General features: G+C 46.6%; 1 protein-coding gene across 12 annotated transcripts in view; it reads left to right on the forward strand.

Annotated features, from left to right (window-relative positions):
* ZBTB20 (zinc finger and BTB domain containing 20) overlaps window positions 1-22,841 on the forward strand; it is an 876,097-nt gene that overhangs the window by 187,847 nt on the left and 665,409 nt on the right. For all 12 annotated transcript variants that reach the window (XR_012800368.1, XM_075593654.1, XM_075593664.1 and 9 more), the window contains exon 2: window positions 13,191-13,251. The gene's annotated coding sequence lies outside the window, so the exon portion shown is untranslated. The remainder of the gene's footprint in view (window positions 1-13,190; window positions 13,252-22,841) is intronic.

Genomic DNA, 22,841 nt, shown 5'->3' on the forward strand with positions numbered 1-22,841 from the left:
ACCATAGTCTGTAGTCAAAGGGTACTAATTAATATGACCGCACGGTGGGAAGTAACAGTTAATTAATTTCATCCTCAAGGTTCCAAAGAAGCCTATGATGCTGCTTATGTGTATGACTGGGAGGTCACCCTACAAAATGCTAGTAAAATGATTGTAGTAATTACTGGGAGAGAGTTATTGAGAATTTTATCATCTTTAAAAATGTAAAATACATTTCTCCCAGACACCAAGTTGTAGCTATAGCTAGGGGAAAGTGACAGGTCACTGTCAAGAACACGCCACTGCAGGTCCTGGATTCTGGTCTGGAACAATGACATTAGATCCATCTTGGCGATACATTTTTTGGGTGGGTTCGTGCTCGTCCTAGTGTCCGGTGGGGATGTCAGAACCAATTGGGTTGCAGGTTTGTTGTTAACCCTTCAATAACCAACATGCATTCACGTCAGTGATAGTGTACGTGAAACCTGGCCCCACGCATATACCTACCTTCACCTGTCCCATTGTCTGCCCCAGAAGCTCCAACATACGTCATACTGCCAATCATTCCAACCTTAGTCACATACCTTGCCTCTTTTCCCTACCTACTGCTTGCTGTGGAATCAACGCTCCGTCTGTAATAAACTTACTGTAGTTCATGACCTTTCTCTAACTCCGCCTACTGAGAAGGAAGTCCCCTGTCTTCTCTGCTCATCCTTTTCTAAAACCAGCACGCTCAAGCCTATTCCTTTATTTCTCCTCATCCACCACAATTATTCCGACACAAATGTATCTCTTCAACCTCTCTCTTAGCACAGGCTCATTTCCATCAAACTTCAAGCATGCTTCTGTAACAACCATCCTGCAGAAACATTCTCTCAATGCTATGTCCCTTTCCAGCCACCGTCCTATCTTCCCTCTGACATTTGCAGTCAAACTTCTTGAAACTGCATGCTGGACTTTCTCTCGTCTAACTCTCTACTTGATACATTGTAGTCTAGATTCCATCCTAACCACTCCACTGAGACTGCTATAACAAAGGTCACTTTAATACAAAGTCCAGTGGCAACTCAGATGTTGGTCCCAGTGCGGGAGGAAACCCTTAGCATAGCTGTTCATTGCTATCTCCTTCAGATCTGAAGTTGTTAAAAGTTTTATTTTAAAAAGTCATTAGATAAACTGCAACAGATAAGCAGCACTTAAAAGGAGCAATTTTAAGTGCGGAGCAGGCCATTAAAAAAAAAAATTATGAACCCCATTAATTTTGACTCTGGGGACCCCCTGCTTCCAGAGATACTTACCTCTGAAGGGGGTGCCAGTATCTCCTTTAAGTATAATGCTCCCTCATTAAGTGGGCCAATAGGAAGCCTCACCAGATGACATCACAGCTTCCTATTGGCCCGCAGGCCGTGGGACCTTGAAAAGCGGCATTTACATAAACCCGAGCTAGCGAGCCGGAGCGGCTACCAATACCCCATATGGAGGTGAGTAACTCCTGAAGCAGGGGCTCCCCAGAGCTGAAACTAATGCGATGTGCCCAAAGACAGGAGGCTGAATCTTAGAGGGAGACACTTCAGTAGGGCCCCGCTTTTCAGGGTTTTGCTTCTGGGAGTTCCGCTAATACGGTGGTACAGCGGCCTCGGATGTCACACTGAGTACTAGGCAACATTCACTGGCGGTACCACCACAAATATCTTCCGCCAGGAAACAACCAGGTCTAGTTATACACCAGAGCTCCAGCTTAGGCAAACGGAACACCGAAACCAACTTCCAATGAGTGTTAGCGCAGAAAGGCTTTTACAGTAAGCCGCAGAGCGGGAACCCTTCGCCTCTGAGTAGAGATGATGCATGAGTATGGGAGTCTGGAACCTAAGCCGCTGTATGAGTGGGGCCCCACTGTACAGGACATTCCTAATCCTAACCCTTATATAGGGAGACTAAGGGAAGTACCACTGTCTATTAGGGCCACGTGGGAACGGGCCTTGAAGGGGTCTGTTACCCCGAAGCGTTAACGTTGTCCTCCGTGTTCGCAGCATGTTTTGTTCTTTGCTTATTTTCGCTGGTGTCTTCTCCCTCTGTGTTAGTTCCGTGTCCTTCTTTTTGGGATTCTGTCATTACTACATACTCCATGTGCTTTTTTCTATGCTCTCTGGTGTTTTAAGTGGTGGATTAGTATCCAACATCTTGATGCTCATGTGTGATAGTTTGGTTGTCATATACCTGTAACACCTTTTGCCCCCCCCTATCGCAGATAGGGACCATATGTAATAATACACTTGCGTTACCAGGTGTGGTGTGTTACAGAAGGCCTGAACCTCCGCCAATGGGAGCCTGGGGTTACCTGATGATTCGAACACAGCGCCTCCACCTGTAAGGGTTCCCACCGGAGTGGAATGGTCCTCTTACAGGAACACAGTAATAGCAATACACGCACACAATATATGTTGCAACCGTTTACTATAACTAATAATAACTTTGGTATCCTGTACCACACAGTATAATGCATATAACCATATACATACAGCGCACCGGGTGCACACTCCTCCAAAGTACCTGGGTGCTGGGCACCAATTCCCTGATGTCCCTTATGTCTAAAACCACCCAATGTGTGTTGGAGATAGCGCTATCCCTGGACGTGTTGGTGCACTCTTTATAGATACCTGCCCGGGCTCCAGCCACGGGTGCCGCTATACAACTGGGTTTGGATCCGCCTGAACCGACGTGATGTCCTCCTGCGCGTGGGGTAAATTCCGGCGTGGATAATATCACCGCAGCTCCGCACCGTCTGTACCTTGGCGGGGATCCATCTGCAGCCGGCAGGCCGCAGTCGCTGCTTGGCGTGGCCTCCATGAAGATAGTCTATATATATATATATATGAGTCTCTGGGAAGATAGTCTTAATATATAGAGGGGTCTGAGCCCAGACCCAGGAATTAAGCTGCGCGCCACTGAGTGATTCCTTACTCAACCCAAACAGCTAAAGGGGCAGAGCCACTAACCTAGGGCCTGTCCCTGAAGCAACCACAAACTGGGGCAATGGTAACAATTATCTGGGGCCTAAGGGGTTAACTGGCCTAGTGCAAAGAGCTACTGCTCCCCTGCACCCTACCTTACCCAGCTCCCTGCTCCAACTCCCGTTCTCAGAGCCCGCAAAATGTATCAATCCCTCTGTGCAGGGAGATACTACTGCCCTATTGGCTCCCTGGCATCACATGGGTTTGCTGAGGCTTGTAGTCCTTTCCAAGAGCCTGTCCCTGGTAGGCTAGGGTTCGCGCGCTATCACTGCGCATGCGCAATGTCTCTGGCTGGCCGCCACATGTTTTAGGGCACTGCGCATGCGCAAACTTGAGCAAGATGGCGGCGCTCTGCTCGGGAGCCGCCGGGGAACTCCGGAGCACCGGAGTGCTCCCTTTTCGGCCCCCACCCTCCAGAAGTGCCGGCGGGTCTGTCGAGTGACCCCCGGCAGCGGAGGTAATGAGGGGGGAGGTCGCGGGACAGTGGGGACCTGGCTACATCCCATTTATGTTTGTGCTTATTTGCTTGGTTGTCTTATACCTTTTGCTGATTGTGCCTAGTTTATTGAGCTGGATGTTCTGTACTTTTCACTTTCCAAGCCTGATGTCAATGGGGTTGCACTTCCATGACAACGTGATGTCCTGATGTCATGGCAACACGATGCCATTTGAGGTCACAGAGCCATGATAATGGGACCCTGCATGAGGAGATGCTGCCGGAGAAGGTAAGAGAGTTACAGAGGGCTTCGCGCTCTCCCCTGGCAATCAGTTTAATTATTGTGTGGGAGACCACGGGACCTCTGTAACCGCGGGGCTCGGTGCAGTGGCTCCGACGGCATCACCACCAAGCTGGCCCTGGTTATAAGGCTCAGAAGAATGCAGCTCCAGCTACTTACAAAGGTCTTCAGGCAGCGTGACCAGCTAAGTTTTTCACAGGAGGCCACGGTACCCTTGGCAGAGGCTCGCGGCACATTAAGGTTCCCCAGTACCCTGGTGGAGAAACACTGCACTAGAAGCTCAAGTTGATCGTTTTGGATTGCAAATATGTTTGCACAAACCTATGTGGAGCAGAACTTGTAAGACTGCAAATAGGTAAATTTGCATATATATGTATGTCTGCCCATATATGAGTAGAGTTAAGCTCTCAGATCTATTCTATCTATTGAGTATGACTTGTTCTGAACAGAAGGGCACAGTCAGGTACAGGTAGTGCTGAATAAAAGTGAGACAGATAGTAAGACAGATTGGTTTTGTTTCAGAGAATCATTGGTTACCATCAGTAAGGCTAATGTGTTATCACAATTATCACAAAATAAACTAAGGACCAGTCATAGCAGTTGTTGCTGAAATGATCACAATATTGTCATGTTTTTTAGATGTTTTTATTCCTGGCTATATATTTGTTTTCACCTATATTATGCTTTTCTTCTCTGATCTGTTAGCAACCCACATTGATAACCCGCCCTCTGCTTCTCTTATAATATGGAATTGGATTTACCATGTGATAAAGCAGAGCAGCAGAGTCCTAGTTATGTGTTGCATTTGGTTCTTCTCCCATTATTTCTCACGAACATTACGCAACTCCCATCTCCTTTTAACTATGAAATGAATAAAGTTAATAACTGTTCTCTTACAATAAAGAATATTAAGTAAGAGTTGTGATAGCAAGTAGCCGAGTATAAGTCACTGAACCATAATTGGTAACTTCTTCACTTTCAATCCTACGGTGAATAAATATGAGCCATAATGCTAAATGTAAGTGTTTCTATAGCTTACCCTCCTATTTTGAATGGATGTAAAATGTTAACACATTCACATCTGTTCCTTGAAATATAATGCAGTGAAACAGGCCGTACCTTTGCTTTCCTTGATTGAGTTCAAATCAATAATACGATAATATACGATAATCAATTTTCTATAACTTATACAAATATTTGAAGTGCACCATTAAGGACAGCCTATAACCCTTTTCACATCACACACTTAACGTTTTTAGTGGCAAGGCTCCGGTGGCATCAGAGAGCCACCTGACTTCCCGCACTTCGCATCACGTGATGCGGTCAGACCCTGAATACAGGAAACAGAAGTGGAGAGAACTCCACTTTCCTTTGAATCGGACTGCCCTGCTCCTCCCCCTAAAAATAGAACATCAGCCCACAAGGTACCAGGTACGGCAATAGGGCTCTGACAAGTTTAAAAGTGTTTACAAAAAAAACAAACTATAAGAGCTATGCAAAATCAAATATAAAATGTATTTATAACAACATATATATAGCACCCTAAAAGAGATGTGTGCAGAGGTACATTTAATGGAGACCGATTAGGGTGAAATTATATCTTGGCTTTATTGAGCCTGTTCCTTTATCCAGGAAAACCATACAAAAACAACAAAATAACAAACCCCTATCCCTTTTTAAGGGCTAACTTACTTCCCCAGACCCTATCTGCAGGACTGGAGGGATATTCCCATTACCAGCCTATCACCCCAAAGTCTCAGGAGGTACCTTAAGCAGGTGGCCCTCCATGTCAGTCTCTGGCAGGTTCCTGGGTCCCCTGTGTCCAGGAAATATAGGTGTCTGGGTATCTTGATCTCAGCACAGCCTTTGTGCTCAAGACTTTGTCTGTGTGCAGGCTTCTCTACTTTCCTGTGTCAGCCCAATTGTGAACTCGGGAATCTCTCTCCTGTTTCACACATCAGGCTTTTCTCAAGAGTCCTAATCAGCCAGGTGGAGTTTGGTTGATTGCCTGTGTGCAATTAACCAGCACGCTGCTGGATTTAGAGGCAGTTTCTCTCAAACAGCGATAAGTCCCTGTTTACTGGTGTAGCCCCCTTTCCCCCGTGTCTAGGGTGACTACGTGTGGTGCGACAGGAAGCCTGCTTCTCTGCTGCTGGGAGCCTGGGGTGTACCTGTTTCGTTTGGTGACAGCGCCTTCACCTGTGAGGGATCCTAACAATGCTGGATAACCCTGCCACATGACCCAATACAAGAAATGCACACGCTTGTATAGATATCATGTTTTACTGACCACATATATGATTATACAGACGAGCCAACGAGTATTCTAAAACTTGCCTTAAACTAGCCAGGTACATGCTGGGTACATTTCAGTGACATTTCTGCAGATGCTAATGGGCCATCGGATTAACCCGCCAGGGTCCCTGGCAATCCCATTCAGTTTGAATGGGACTGCTAGGGACCCCCGCTGTTAATCTGATGGGCCATTAGTCTCTGCAGAAATGTCACTGAAATGTTGCAGCATGTACCCAGCATGTACCTGGGTCTTTTTGGTAATTGCCACTGGTTTGTTTTAGAATAACCGTCGGCACTACAGTACCATAACATGTATAACTTAGGCCTCGCATGGCCGTAACCTCACAGTGCTCCCAACCACCTTGTCCACACCCTGGTGGGGCTTACCCCAAATTACTGCAGTGACCTGGGCACCTCACCACTCAGTGTCCACAGGAGCCAGCCCACCCTATGTGTGACCGCACTGCCCACAGTAACTGTTTATAGTTGGTGCACTTGTAGAGAGTGTGATACCTGCCAGGTGCTCCAACACCCGGTACCACTAGCTGATGATAGAACCGCCTGATCCAGCGCCGTTGCCGTCAGCGATGGCGTCCGCCTCCCACGTGGGGTGATATCAAGCTGGAGGGTCCCACCTTGATAGTCTCTATATACGGTGGTGTTCTAGTCCCAGACGCAGGCCGCAACTGCTGCTCGGCGTTCTGGTGTGTCCCTGACACTAAAGATGGTAACTGGGCAGGGACCCTATCTAAGGGCTGGCGAGGGGTGATTGGAGCGCGGCTTGCATCGGAGCGGGCGGGGGAGTGAGGCTGCTTATTGAAGTACGGTGGCTGCTGGGGGAAGTGCGAGGGGAGTTACGGTGGCTGCTTGGGGACGTGTAGGGCTGCCGGCGCCTCACTCCACCTCTTCTTCCCTCCTCTCTCCTTCCCCCTCCCCCGAAAAGGGCACACGGCGACCATTGTTTTTTTTTAAATTAGCACGACCCCGGTAATAGCGTGGTCGGATCAGGTGACCCCCGAGGACCGCGCTATAACGGGGTTGAGCTGTGGTATTACCCATTCTAACTGTCCAAATACAGGACAGTCCAGTTCAATACTGGACACATAGCATCCCTACTGTACTTCCAGTGTCACAAATGTTATTATTTATTTATTTATAAAATGTTTTACCAGGAAGTAATACTGTACATTGAGAGTTATCTCTTGTTTTCATGTACAGTATGTCCTGGGCACAGAGTTAAGATGACAAATACATGGTTACAAATGCATGGTTATATTAATTGAATGGGGGTTATACATTATATAGAAATATATTGCATGCACAGTTAAAGATAATGTATGTTATAGGTGTATGGAACAGTTACAGGCCAGATTAAAATGTGAGACAGCTTTAGTTTTGAAAGCACTTAGCTGGTGGTGGCTGTGAGAGTCTCTGGAGGTTGTTCCAGTTGTGAGGTGCATGGTAAGAGAAGGAGGAGCCACCGGATGCTTTGTTGAACCTTGGGACCGTGAACAGTGTTTTGGAGTCAGATCTCAGATGATAAGTGCTGCGTGTGGTAGGGGTGAGGAGCCTGTTCAGATAGATGGGTAGCTTGCCCAGAAAGTATTTGAAGGCAAGACAGGAAAGATGAACTTTGTGCCTAGAATGACATCATATATTAAAAATGGCTGTCTCATTAGTCCAAGCAATATACCCCAAAGTATAGATCCCATTATAATATGTGTTAATATATATAATAATTGTGTTATGTAACTCCGTTATAACTACTCCTATTGACACCTTAACTTTTAGGTTGATGCATAGGGAAGATAAAGCCGTCGCAGCCAATACAAATGACCTTGATATATTGACACATGCAACAGATGGAGGTTCACCAAAAAGTAATAGCCGCAATCGCACCTTAAAGCTGCAGTTCAGGCTCCCGTTTTTTAGGGTTTTTTTTACACTTCAATAGTTTCAGTTGTGCAATCTCTACTTACCTAAAAAACTGCATAGCTGCCGGTCAATTCGTTCTCCGTCTATTGATTGGCAAAGTTTGGCGACATCTTTAAATATGGGGAATGTAAATCGTTGCTATAGGAACAAGCATGCTTGTTAAAATAGAATACAAGAAAATTGGTCTTTCAAAGTTGTTGTTTTTTTAAAATAGAAAATGCTAAAAGTATTTTTTCTTACTACAGAACTGATTTATTAAAAAAAACCACACATGCAGCATATTGACTGAACTGCAGCTTTAACTGGCGTTTACATGATTGCGGCTAACGGCCTTTCATAAATCTCACACGTAACATCACTTCAATTCAAAAACCCGTTCCTGAGCGTCAGTCACGATCCTCTCTGACCTTTCAGAATGATATTTCTACAGTGAAACAGAAAGTAATACTCTGTAAGAAAATAAAAACGTAATAAGGGGGATAGCGTGTAATCTGCCGTGGCCAATATCATCTGTTACTTGAAATATACTTGAATTTCTTAACACAGGGGTGGACAACTCAAGTCCTAAAGGGCCACCAACAGGTCAGGTTTTCAGGATATCCCTGCTTCAGCACTCTGTGATGCAGTCTTAGGCCGCGCTTATAGTGCCGGCGGCGGCGGCGACACGATGGGTGACGGCATCGCGGGATTCCCGCAATTTGATTTGTTCAAGGGCCGTCACGTGACGCGACGGCCCTTGAAAAATCAAATTTTGCCGGCGGCGGGTTTTGGCGATGACGACGTCGCTCCGTCGCTTGTCGCCGTCGCGTGCACTATAAGCGCACACGGCGGCAAATGCTTTTGTTTTTAGGCGAATTCGGACACGACGTCGCATCAAAACAAATGTATTGAATCCGCCGCGTGCGCTTATAGTAGGAGCGGCGCGACGGCTTGGTCGCAATCGCTGGAAGTCAATTCAGTTTGATTTTTTCTCAGCGACCGCAGCGTGACTTCAGCGTCGCCGTCGCCGGGACTATAAGCGCGGCCTTAGACTGAGCCACTGATTGAGCCACCTGTGCTGAAGCAGGGATGTGCTGAAAACCTGACCTTTTGGTGACCTTGAGGACTGGAGTTGCCCACCCGTTTTAACGGGTAAATATTTTTACGTTACTAAAGTTAATTGAAGCCACTTGACTTTATCATATACAATTAGCGGAATTACCCGGTGTTGCCCGGGATGGGGGTGGGTGGTGTTCAAAGTAAGCAGAATTAAAAATTTCAATTTCTTACAATAGTTGGACTGCTTCTTGTCTTTGTTCCTCAAGTCGGCGACTCCTTTATTCTTCCGTTTCAGAATTTCGGGCGGCTGTACCCGGCGTAACATACGCTGATATAGGTTATTAATCAACAAATGTCAATGTTTCCATTGTAGCCAAATGTTTTGTAGGTTTTTGTGACTGTTATCCAATCCCTTTTTATGAGGAGACCCAGGCCCAGAACCACAAAAAGGTTCTAAGCTTTGGCACCCATTCATATGAATGGGAGTAAAGGCGTGCTACAGCTTAGCACCACTTATTGGATTTGGGCCCTAGAGTTTTGCTCACACTTTTTGTGCCCTTGATGCAGATCTGCCCCTTTAAAAGATGTTGCTCTGAGGAGTTTGGGAAGACTGCAGAATGGTAAAGGGCTCAAATACTTATTTGCATTGACAACGTGCAGTGGTGAGAGTGCAGAGCTTTGCAGATCCATGCTTATATTTGTATAATGCATGTATTCATCACGAACATGCACAGGTGCTAGCGCAGTGGCATTTTCCCTCCAACACTGGGCACATGAAAATAGTTACACTTTAGTTCCTGTGCCAATGTGGGATACAGGAGCTTACGCTCCACTGAGGACCTCCTATGAAGGCCCCATAACGCCAGCAACGTATTACATGCAAAGATATTTTTACCAATAAAACACTTGTACTTCTGGATTTAATTTTCTTATACGAATATATACATAATCTAGAAATAATGATGACTTGACCTATAAGCCGCGGATCATTTCTATACTCAGTCACTGATTTATAAGCTCTGGTAACCAGCTCAGTGCCGTCTTAACGCATGGGCACGCTGGGCAGTTGCCTGGGGGCCCCACGCTAATCCATGCACAGACCAGAATTTAACACTAATTTTCCGATCACCCGCCTCAACATTCACATCTCCCGCTAACTCGGTAGAAGGAGAAAAATGACGACTTGTAGCGGAGAGTTGGCGGGGCCCAGTGCACTGCTTTGCCCGGGGGCCTATAATGCTGTTAATACGGCCCTGAACCAGCTGAAGGTTTCCAAACTCTATTGACATTGTAAATGTTTTGTTACCGGTACCCTTTGTGCGGTTTGCGTTATCCGTAATTGAGATGTGTTGGGGCACTTACAAACCTATTTGTCAAAGTCTCCCAGGTGCAACTTGTGGAGCAAAACAATGATCAAAGTGTTAAAGTAAAATGCAGCGCTGCTTTCAATTGGAATCATATTACTTGATAAATCAGGTGTGTTTGTTTGCACCTGTTTTGAAGCTGGGAGACCCCTATGTGCCCTAATGAGCTTTGTAATGACCTCACGCTTGTCACTATGATCATTGCAATATTCCGTTTAGAACCTTTAAGTGTTTAAGTACTAAGACCATTTTTTGATTGAGCATTTTAGTCCTAAAAATTAGTACAACCCTTCATAAAATGTGCGTCTGGTGACGGTGGTTCTGGAACATCGTACATACAGTATCCGCACATAGTTCAATGTTTGAAATGAATGTTCACGCACTGCGTCGTGCTGAATATTTGAGTGATACACACAATTATGTTTTAATTTAAACTGTAGGTTTATACTAGCATTGGTAAATATAAATGATAACCGCCATACTATGAAAATAATACACTTTCTTAACCTGCACAATGAAACATCTGTGCTACCATGATATATTTGCTTGATACAGTACATAGCAACTTTAATTCTGCACTAACAATATAAGCGACTTTCTAGAGTTTACACCAGGTCCATCTTAGGGTATAATTTAGATGTACAGCATTTTTTAGGTGGAAAAATAAACATTTTTGTAGTGCATCCCATTTGTGTGCGCCAATACAGTATATTTACCAAAATAATTACATTGAGAAAAAAGTTAAGTATACAGGCGCACACAATCACAGTACTGTTGTGCCACGGTTATTCTAACACAAACCAGTGGCAATCGCCAAAAAGACCCAAGTACATGCTGGGTTGTGTTTAAGGCATTTCTGCATTGACTAATGGCCCATCAGATTAACAGCAGGGGTCCCTGGCAGTCCCATTCCAACTGAATGGGATTGCCAGGGACCCATGCTTTGTTAATCCGATGGGTCATTAGTCAATGCAGAAATGCCTTAAACTTGCCTTAAACTAGCCAGGTTACACCCAGCATGTACCCAAAATGTAACCGGGTTCGTTTAAGGCAAGCCTTAGAATACTCGTGGTCTCGTCTGTACATATAATTTGTGATTTTCGTACCTAAATTTTACACCAAAAACTATATTTGCAACACTTAGTACACAAGCCTCTAAATGTTTTAAAATGTATTCTTTTTCTTGATTTGGGTTCAGCCTAGAATTTACGGGCACAATTTAATTATTGTCCCTAATTCTCTTGGAGATAAAAGCGACATGTCCTGGGTAACAGTCCAACACTGGGTCTCCTAACTTCATCACTATGCCACCATAACACGAAGAGAGATCCGTGTCTGTGTCAGAAGTCCCTACAGTCACTATACAGTATTTCTTTCCTAGCTGCATGCAGTTTGCCATTACTGGCCAATATTGCAGGCTGCGTACTTTATGGCATTTTATAAAATTGTCATCTGTACAGCAGTTTAATATAAACATCACACGCGCTGTCTCTCGCATTCCTAACTATAACTGAGAAATGGAAGATTGATGGAGCATTTGTATTTTCCTCCTCTTATCGCAGGTTCGCTGGAATTCTGCCCACAGTGATGTAGGGTGTCTATTGTCTGTTTTCTTTTATTCCAAGACCTGCTTTTCAATTTTTTTGTTGCGTGTCCCAGAAACTTGGCACAAAGTTGACAGCAAGATGAATAACCATGAGTCCGGACAAACGGACACAGGCGAAGCAAGCGGCATGGATTCTAAGAGGCTTTTCAAACTTATTCTTCCTTTAAAATGGCTCTGTAATTCATGTATGCTGACATCATGTCCCCAACCCCAGTGCAAGTAATTAGACATCCCCCGCAGTTTTCCTCGGCTGATGAGGCCTGTGGTTTGTGTTATTAAAAAAAAAAAAAACACAGCTGCCCCCAAAAATCTCCTATGGTCTTTGTATTAATCCTTTTCACCCCTGAGTTCAGGAGCCTTTGCTGTGTGTTTAATAGGTATTGTGTTGGGCAGTGAACCTGTGTCACTTGTGCAGTAGCGGCAGTAAATAAGGAAGGGAATGGTAATTGCTTATGAATGGAGTTCTGCATTCGATTAACCCCTTCGGCGCATTGCAGCTATCATGCAGGTAATGCGGGACGGTCTCCCGGGGCATTGGACATCTAAAGAGAGGAAAGGATGAGAAAGAGACCTAATCCCAAAAGCAAAGCTTTTTATTGGAGAACGTGTATTGGGTGTATATTTATAACACAAATGTTTTCCTTTTTTATTCTGAATACTCAGGGCACACCCTGTCCACCACCTGCACAGTACACTGAAGAACACATTTCTATGATCACTTGTTAATTAGTACTGTATACAGTGGAATTGACAGGTATGATTAATCCCTGTCCTGAAGAGCTTACAGTCTAGTGACCGAGGCAGGAAGGTAGAGTTATATACCTAATGTCACCGGCTGAGTCTGCGAGGTCTTGTGAGTGAGAGGCCAGCCACTCAATGGAAAGTAACAACACCATATCCCAGTTGGGGAGACTTGATGGGGTTACAGTGAGCAGTCTCGGACTGTTGGCATAAATTCCTTCTTTCTAGTTGGTACATGTACTGTAAAATCCTCATGTTCCACCAAGAACACTTCATGGCAATTCCGTATTTAGTGTTTACATCACCTGTAAAGCTGGCTGTTCAGTGCTTTGTTGGGTCTGTAGCTGCCAGATGAATATATGTTGATATGTATACACAAGCATCCATCTCCACACCCAATCCATATATAGTCATTCAAATGTTATGAAAACTCTCGGTGCTCTGTGTACAATGACTAAATGTAAATATTGTCTCTTCTCTATAGCATGAAAGAGAAGTGTTAGAAATTGCTGCTGCTTCGGACCCTCGTCAGACCAGAAGGCAAGGTAAGGGAAACATTTCACCATTGCTATCACCTAGTGTGTGCCAGGAATATAACCGTGGCAGTTAAACAATGGTTATAATGGGAAAAATATAGGCCGTAGAAAGAGAAAGGTAGCTAGAAAATATTGCCATTTATTAAACCAGTGTTTTCCCGGTGGGGTACAATTGTATTTAACACGAGTAAGTCAGCACCTGTGTACTATGTATATACCAGAAATGTATTAGGGTTTATCATTGGTTGTGCTGTGCTGGGAACACTATTCATTTTTGTCATTGTTATATTCAGCAAAATGTCATTGGTACTGTAGCCCAGGTTATAGTATCTTGCATTGGTACTGTAGCCCAGGTTATAGGATCTTGCATTGGTACTGTAGCCCAGGTTATAGGATCTTGCATTGGTACTGTATCCCAGGTTATAGTATCTTTCATTGGTACTGTAGCCCAGGTTATAGTATCTTTCATTGGTACTGTAGCACAGGTTATAGTATCTTTCATTGGTACTGTAGCCCAGGTTATAGTATCTTGCATTGGTACTGTATCCCAGGTTATAGTATCTTGCATTGGTACTGTTGCCCAGGTTATAGGATCTTGCATTGGTACTGTAGCCCAGGTTATAGTATCTTGCATTGGTACTGTAGCCCAGGTTATAGTATCTTGCATTGGTACTGTAGCCCAGGTCACACTCTCCCAGTGAAGTAAAGGCAATGGATAAACAATGTAGACCCAGTCAAAGGATGGTACCAGGAATCAGCAGTATATTCCCTCGGTGTGAAAAGATAACACACATGCAACAATGCATGTACTAGTTAAGTGTTTATCAAGGCAACAATCATTGCACTTTCGTGTGTATTCCAGGGGGAGCATGGAAGGGAAATAAAACAAAATATCTTTTAAGTGTAGACCGTTTGGTACTCAATGGGTTAATACAATGATGTGTCTTGGCTCGTATGAATAGCCTACTCACAAGATGTAGATAAAATACGGGCAGTGTGACACAGTGGTCTCAGCGGAAAGGAACTCTTGATTCTTGATAAGGTGTGGACCCCCAATCTCAGCAGGACAGCATAATATATGTGGGAGAAAGAGTATCCATAGTGCAGACCAATAATGTAAAAAACGTAACTTTTATAGGGTTTAAAAATGAACACTTACAATAAAAACAATCAAATCAAGCATGAATCACAATAATGTGATGGAAGAGAGTAGACTGTGGATTTTGGGCTCACCCACCACCTCCGGTGTGCATGTGCTGCGTGGGACACTGCTACGTTGGACGCTCCCCCCTCTCAGCTCCCTCTGGGGTGTTCGGGTATCGTCTGCTCCAGTCCTTGTGGTAGACGTCAATTCGATGTATATCTGGAGCTCCCTCTGAAGCGTGCCGTCCCGTCCCCTAAACACTCGCGCCCGCTCCCTGTCCCCTCGCGCTAGTAGGGTCGGTGCTGCTTTTTTTCACTTTAACACAGCAACAATCATTGCACTTACATTAGGCACAATGTGCTAATACACATAACAAAATCGATGCGCAGCTCCTAGGTGTCTCCAGCCCTGCTCCCGAGATGGCGTCGCGTCACTTCCGGTCGCTCCGTGACGTCACTTCCGGTCGCGCTCGATCGAGATGGTAAATTCACAGGATAGCAGGGGAGATGCTGGATAATGTCACAAGCTGCTGCAGGTTCTACTCTACGCGTTTCGCTGGCTCAGCAGCTTCGTCAGGAGTTCGATCGACTCCTGACGAAGCTGCTGAGCCAGGTTTCCTTGTGCACAGATCCATTTATTTAGCAGTGTGAGTGCTTCTGAAAGGACGTGCCCCTTCCCCACCGCCTCCCGTACACAGTCTGTACAACCCGTCCAATCCCCACCAGAACGTCTTGTAGAGGAGGTGTCAGGGCATCTCTCCACCTGCCGGTGATTTGCATGGCTGTGAGGGAGCTTTCGGAAGGGAGTCCAACAAATAGGCATTTGTCGGTGTGTTATGCAGGGAGAGTTGGCTGGTATGGATACATAGAGAATATACCTTCCTAAAGACAATGGGCTTGGGCAACATTGTGCTGCCAGCACCTACAACAGCACATGCAGTTAACCCCTTCGCTGCCAGTCTCGGCAGTGTATCGCTGGCCTTTCTGCCACCAGAAAAGCCAGTGGTGTGTTGTGTTTTTTAACTGGCGTTAGACTAGACATTTACCATTTGTTTCAGCACCAAAGTAAAACAAAATGGCCCTTTTAGCGTTTTAATGCGAGTTTATCCTATTTCGTTGTAACGGTGTTTCCCCCGCCCGGTGGGAGATCTGGCCATTACTGGCCGTGTGGTGCAAGATACCTGTTGGTAACAGGAGGGCTGAGTCGTCCGCCGGTGGTAGTATGGACACCGGAACAGGCTTCTGGGGTAGCATGGCCCCTAGGTCTCCCCCCGCAGCACGGCCCCTGGGTCTACCCCCGGAGCACGACCCTGGTTTTCCCCCAGCAGCACAGCCACCGGGTCTCCCCCAGCAGCACGACCCTGGTTTTCCCCCAGCAGCACAGCCACCGGGTCTCCCCCCGCAGCACAGCCACCGGGTCTCCCCCCGCAGCACGGCCCCTGGGTCTACCCCCGGAGCACGGCCACCGGGTCTACCCCAGCAGCATGACCCTGGTTTTCCCCCAGCAGCACGGCCCCCGGGTCTCCCCCCGCAGCACGGCCCCTGGGTCTACCCCCGGAGCACGGCCCCCGGGTCTCCCCCCGCAGCACGGCCCCCGGGTCTACCCCCGGAGCACGGCCACCGGGTCTCCCCTAGCAGCACAGCCACCGGCTCTCCCCTAGCAGCACAGCCACCGGCTCTCCCCTAGCAGCACAGCCACCGGCTCTCCCCTAGCAGCACAGCCACCGGCTCTCCCCTAGCAGCACAGCCACCGGCTCTCCCCTAGCAGCACAGCCACCGGGTCTCCCCTAGCAGCACAGCCACCGGGTCTCCCCTAGCAGCACAGCCACCGGGTCTCCCCTAGCAGCACAGCCACCGGGTCTCCCCTAGCAGCACAGCCAACGGGTCTCCCCTAGCAGCACAGCCACCGGGTCTCCCCTAGCAGCACAGCCACCGGGTCTCCCCCCCGCAGCACAGCCACCGGCTCTCCCCTAGCAGCACAGCCACCGGCTCTCCCCTAGCAGCACAGCCACCGGCTCTCCCCTAGCAGCACAGCCACCGGCTCTCCCCTAGCAGCACAGCCACCGGCTCTCCCCTAGCAGCACAGCCACCGGGTCTCCCCCAGCAGCACAGCCACCGGGTCTCCCCCCAGCAGCACAGCTACCGGGTCTCCTCCCCGCAGCACGACCCCGGATCTCCCCCCGCGGCACGACCCCGGATCTCCCCCCGCGGCACGGCCCCGGATCTCCCCCCGCGGCACGGCCCCGGATCTCTCCCCGCGGCACCGCCCCGGATCTCCCCCCGCGGCACCGCCCCGGATCTCCCCCCGCGGCACGCCCCCAGATCTCCCCCCGCGGCACGGCCCCGGATCTCCCCCCGCGGCACGGCCCCGGATCTCCCCCCGCGGCACAGCCCCGGATCTCCCCCCGCGGCACGGCCCCGGATCTCCCCCCGCGGCACGGCCCCGGATCTCCCCCCGCGGCACGGCCCCGGATCTCCCCCCGCGGCACGGCCCCGGATCTCCCCCCGTGGCACGGCCCCGGATCTCCCCCCGCGGCACAGCCCCGGATCTCCCCCCGCGGCACGGCCCCAGATCTCCCCCCCGCGGCACTGCCCCAGATCTCCCCCCGCGGCACGCCCCCAGATCTCCCCCCGCGGCATGGCCCCGGATCTCCCCCCGTGGCACGACCCCGGATCTCCCCCCGCGGCACGGCCCCCAGATCCCCCCCCCGCGGTGCTCTTATTTCATTGCAAATATGTTGCAGTAACCCACATTCCGAATGTAACATTTGTTTCGGCTTAAATCAATGGTCCTTTCATCTTGTTAGAATTATTTCTTTGCAATGGGTCTTAGACAGGTTGTACTTTTCTTCCGTTGGAATCTGTAATATGAACAGTTCATTCCTTGGCGACCAGAGGACATGTAATTTAGTGCTTTGCAATACCCTCCGATAGCCGCATGCTCAGATCCACTAAACGATGCTAAGCTTTCCCACACTTTTACACCCATTCAGATGAAAGGGAGCTGAAGCGTGCTAAAGCTCGGCACCTTTTTGAGAATCTGGGCCAAAGTGTGCTATTTTTATAAACTGTTATTATAAACCGTTTTATAAACTGGCTTGAAGGTTATATTCTGTTTTGGGGTTGGTATTAAGATTTAGTCTGTATTATGTTATATTTTTAAGGTTGTATTCTTCACAAAAAGTGTTCGTGTTACGCTGCTGTTACTAAGTCAAGCTTCCTCTGCATATTCTCATGCAAACAAAGGATCTCTTTTGGAGATTGGCCTGATTATCTATTATTTGAACCTGTAAATCTGGGATAAATAAATCTAACAAAAGATTTTCAAATTAAAATGAGCGTGCTCTCCCGCGTCCCCCCGGGCCCTTTAATCATAGCAGAGTGTTGCAAATGGGCAATTTCATTATCTATTCAGGATGTCATTATTAGGCTACAAATTCACGCGATGGAAAAACAAACGCAACTTTTCCTGTGCACAACTCTGACGGCTTTGAATGATTTTGATAGACAGGCCCTGGAGAAAATGTGGATTGTGACACTACTAATGGAGAATCCAGTATATGACACATACATGCTATTAAAGTATCATCTTTGAAGTTTTATGAAAGTGACCATTTTCATACAGTACATACATACAGTATGCTGTATGTGGGATATTTTGGATGGCATAGGAAATATATCTCACAAGTTACATACAGTAATTGCAATGTGTATTATACATGAGATGCTTACATGGAACATATTAACCCTTTCCTTATGAGTTAAAGCGACACTGCATGCTTTTCATCGTAATACTGAACGAATATTTTGTGATCTATGCTTGAAATGTATTGTATTGTATGTCTTTATTTATATAGCGCCAAAAATGTACTCAGCGCTTCACAAAGAATACAGTACAGGGAATTATAATTATACAATAAGTGCAGCAAAATCAGACAATAGGAAAGGAAATCCCTGCCCCGAAGAGCTTGCAATCTAAGATGTTTAATGGGAAACTTACAGAGACAGCAGGTGAGGGAGTAAGTGCTGTAGATGGCAGTGCTTGGTCACAATGGGTGGTAGGAGTGACTGTTTGGGACAATAGCCATGAGTGCAGGCTATTGGGATGCTTGATTTGTGGGGTAAAATTTAAGGAAGGTCGGTGTTAAATGAAAAGGTTAACACCTTTTAAATATAGCCCTGGCGGCGGTTTTTGCCCTAGTAAAATAGAGGATTCATAGAAAGTTACCTTAGATCATGTCATGCTAAGCCTACAGAGCAATGCTGCCTCTGCAATACTCCGCGAGTGGCCGAGAATGGGCTGCACTGTAGGTAGGGCCGGGATCCCCCGTTCTGCAGTTTTCTGTGCTGGAAGGCGGAGGGATTACAGGATTGACTAAAATTGCACCCACAATGTCGGTATCCCATTTTTAGAAGTTCTACTTTCTTGAACTGTGTCTTGAATTCAAATATCTCACTAAAGTAGACAATCCTAACTTTTAATACATTGTTAAAAAAAAGTAAGTATTTTATTTATTCCGTTAAATATAACAAATAAATACATTTGTTGCCAGTTTCAATATGTAGGAAAATATACAGATGATTATAGCAATATTCTTATTGTGGGGCTGGGTTGATGAGTTTAAGAGTTACAGTAGTGTATGTATTTTGTATTTTTTATAATTTATGCACAACTGGTTAAAATGGTCAAAAAAATATATAGCATAGGTACACATGAAGAAGAGACCTGTGAGGTTTTGAAAAGACTGAACACTTTGTAACATTTATTAGGAACTTTTCTTGCTGTTCATAATAATAATATTTTTTCTAATATAGCACACACAGTGTGTGCAGCGCTGTACATAGAATTTTGCAGGCACAGTCCCTGCCCGTGGAGCTTACAATGTAATTTTGGTGCCTGAGGCACAGGGAGATAAAGGGACTTGCCCAAGGTCACAAGGAGTCGGCACCGGGTTTCCAACCTCCTTCAAAGTAATTTTGTTTTCAGTCGGTGCATTTGCATGCTGAGCCACTCCTTCATTAAAAGGGATCACCATAAATCAACATTTCTACAGTACCTGAATGGCTACTAAAATGTATTTAAATTGGTCATTCACACCTCCATGTGAAATAAATCATCGCTGTTTGCAGACTTTAAGACATAAGCTGTATAGTGGGGAAAGTACAGGGAACATACATTGCTCCCAGTTATAGTGGGGACATTCTCTGTGCTGGATACCTGTTTAAATAACTTGGCTCTGGTACTAAAAAAAGGTCAGAAAGCACATGTACTGTACATACACATATAGCCTAGCCTCCGGCCGCTACTTATTTCCCTGAGCCCTACCAGTTTAAGTCCTGTTAGGTACAGGCAGTGGCTGGGTTAATTCCTTCAGAAGGCCTTGTTTGCTATTGCAGCCTTGGATGCAGTAAGTGTATCTAAGGGTGGGCCTAGCAACAGCCAGAGAGTGTCAGCCTGGGGGAGGTACTGGCTGGGTCATATGCAGATGTGACACCTGTCAGTATCAGACATGCCCTGTTATGGGGCAGGATTACAAGCCCAACCCCAGGGTATAAATACTGGCTCTCTCCCAAAAGTTGGTGTGCCTCTTTCCTCCCCCTGTGGAGTGAGCAACAACTTCCCTGGTCCCACAAGAGGACACAGCAAGAGCACCATGCAGGAGGAAACTTGGATGGGCCACAAGCCTGAAAGTGACCTTCTTAGGGGAAGTAAGAAAAGAGATGTACCTGCTGTAAGATCTTAACCAATGCAATAAATACCATAGAACCATATGCAAGTGTGAGTCACTGCCTTGGGCTAAAGAAAGGTGTCAGTCTGGACTATTTTACTATCCCAGAGTATCCACACTGACTGGACGCGTTGCAACCACGAATAAGGTACCCTGTAAACCCTGTCCTTTGTCCTCACACCAACGTGGAGCACTCAGCCCTCCTGTTACCTCACAGGTACGCACCACACCGCAGTAAATATGGAGTAGCAGACCAAATCTCACTTAGGGTGGGGGTAAAGGAGCTACACATACATACATACATACATACATACATACATACATACATGCATGCACAGAGATACATGAACACTCCATTGCCCAGTTATCACAGTATCTGTTGGTTCTATAAAGTGTATTATAGAGGAATGATGATGTAATATCAACACGTAGTTCTGCTAATTAATTAACATACATTATAAGCTAAAGCAGGGCATTATTGAAATCCCTGCTCTCTGATTGGTTAAAATTCCGGGCATTATCCAATCAGTAATGCCCGGAATTTAAGCAGCAGAATGTGTAGTTTTCAATGTGTTTATTTCCAGCCAATCAGCTTTCAGAACAGCTGAGACAGGGCAGTGTTTATGGGTGTAGCATGTGTGTGTAGCAGCAGTTTGTGTGTGTATAGAGGTGTTTGTGTGTGTGTATGTATGTTGTGTGTGTAGAGGTGCTGTGTTGTGTATAGAGGTGCAGTGGGGTGTGTGTAGAGGTGGGGGGGGGAGTGCAAAGTTTAGTAAGTGGCTGCATTTTTTATTGTGGCTGCAGTGTGTGTGTGTTGTGTTGTGCTGTTGTATGTGTAGCAGCAGTGTGTGTGTGTGTGTGTGTCAGTGTCAGCAGCAGTGTTTATGGGTGTAGCATGTGTGTGTAGCAGCAGAGTTTGTGTGTATAGAGCTGCTTTGTTGTGTGTGTGTGTGTGTGTGTGTGTGTGTGTGTGTGTGTGTGTAGAGCTGCTGTGTTGTGTGTGTAGAGGTGTGTGTGTGTGTGTGTGTGTGTGTGTGTGTGTGTGTGTGTGTGTGTGTGTGTGTGTGTGTGTGTGTGTGTGTAGAGGTGTTGTGTGTGTGTGTGTGTGTGTGGTTGTGTGTGTTTGTAGAGCTGCTGTGTTGTGTGTGTTTGTAGAGCTGCTGTGTTGTGTGTAGATGTGCTGTGTTGTGTCTAGAGCTCGTGTGTGTGTGTGTGTGTGTGTGTGTGTGTGTGTGTGTGTGTGTGTGTGTGTGTGTGTGTGTGTGTGTGTGTGTGTGTGTGTGTGTGTGTGTAGCTGCTGTGTTATGTTGGTGTGTGTAGCAGCAGTTTGTGTGTGTGTTCACAGAGGGGGCGGCAGTGTGTGGATATAGATATCTGCAGTGTAAGTGTATATACAGTAGAGGTGGTTTCATGTTTTTACCATTTTATTTTAATAAAAAAAATTGTTTAACTATACAAAAGTGTCTATTATTTATGAAATTAGCCTACATTTAGCCTATAATAGTAATAATCCCCTCAGAACAGGGCATTACTGGCCAATAATGCCTTGGCTGGGTTAAAGTCCCTCGGCTTCGCCTCGGGCCTTCAACTCTTCCAGCCAGGGCATTATTGGCCAGTAACGCCCTGTTCCGAGGGGATTATTACTTAAATATCACCTGCAGCAGCTCCCAATAGCAATGCGGTGTATAAATGATTCTCAGTTTCATATTATACCCCCTTGTCTTACAACTACAAAACCAGGGCATAACTGCAGCAAATAAACTGCTGTTTTATCACAGAAAAATAAGGCAGTACAGAAGCAATTCATTGTTTTGCTTTGATACGTGTGATGCATTTCTATCCTTTGCACCGTTTTGCTCCGACATGGATAAATCCACCCCATGGCTTTCTTATAGAGCAGGCCTGGCTAAAGAGACAGATGGTTGTTGCATGTGTTACGTTTTTTAAATGCCGGCTTGATTGACAGCTTCTTGCATGGGATACCTGTGCTTTAATGGAATCAGTCTTCTGAAGATGGAAAGGCATGTTAGAACATGGTAAGGCAGGGGGTCCTCAACTCCACACCTCAAGACACCTCCCCCCAACAGGTCAGGTTTTTAGGATCTCCCAGCTTCAGCACAGGTGGCTCAATCATTGGCTCCTGATTGAGACACCTGTGCTGAAGCAGGGACAGATTGAGCCACCTGTGCTGAAACAGGTCTATCCTGAAAACCTGACCTGTTGAGCGGTCTTGAGGACTAGAGTTGAGGAACGAAGAACGCCTGTGGTAAGGCAATATAAAACTGATCAAGGTTGGATTCCAAGCCATAGCTCGCTAACAGGGCTTGGGCAGCACACAGTATTGGGCAGCACGCAGTATTGGGCAGCACGCAGTATTGGGCAGCACGCAGTATTGGGCAGCATGCAGTATTGGGCAGCACGCAGTATTGGGCAGCACGCAGTATCGGGCAGTATGCAGTATTGGGCAGCACGCAGTATTGGGCAGCACGCAGTATTGGGCAGCACGCAGTATTGGGCAGCACGCAGTATCGGGCAGTATGCAGTATTGGGCAGCACGCAGTATTGGGCAGCACGCAGTATTGGGCAGCACGCAGTATTGGGCAGCACGCAGTATCGGGCAGCACGCAGTATCGGGCAGTATGCAGTATTGGGCAGCACGCAGTATTGGGCAGCACGCAGTATCGGGCAGTATGCAGTATTGGGCAGCACGCAGTATTGGGCAGCACG

This window comes from Ascaphus truei, chromosome 3, assembly GCF_040206685.1.
Source record: "Ascaphus truei isolate aAscTru1 chromosome 3, aAscTru1.hap1, whole genome shotgun sequence".
NCBI classification, from domain to species: Eukaryota; Metazoa; Chordata; class Amphibia; order Anura; family Ascaphidae; genus Ascaphus; species Ascaphus truei.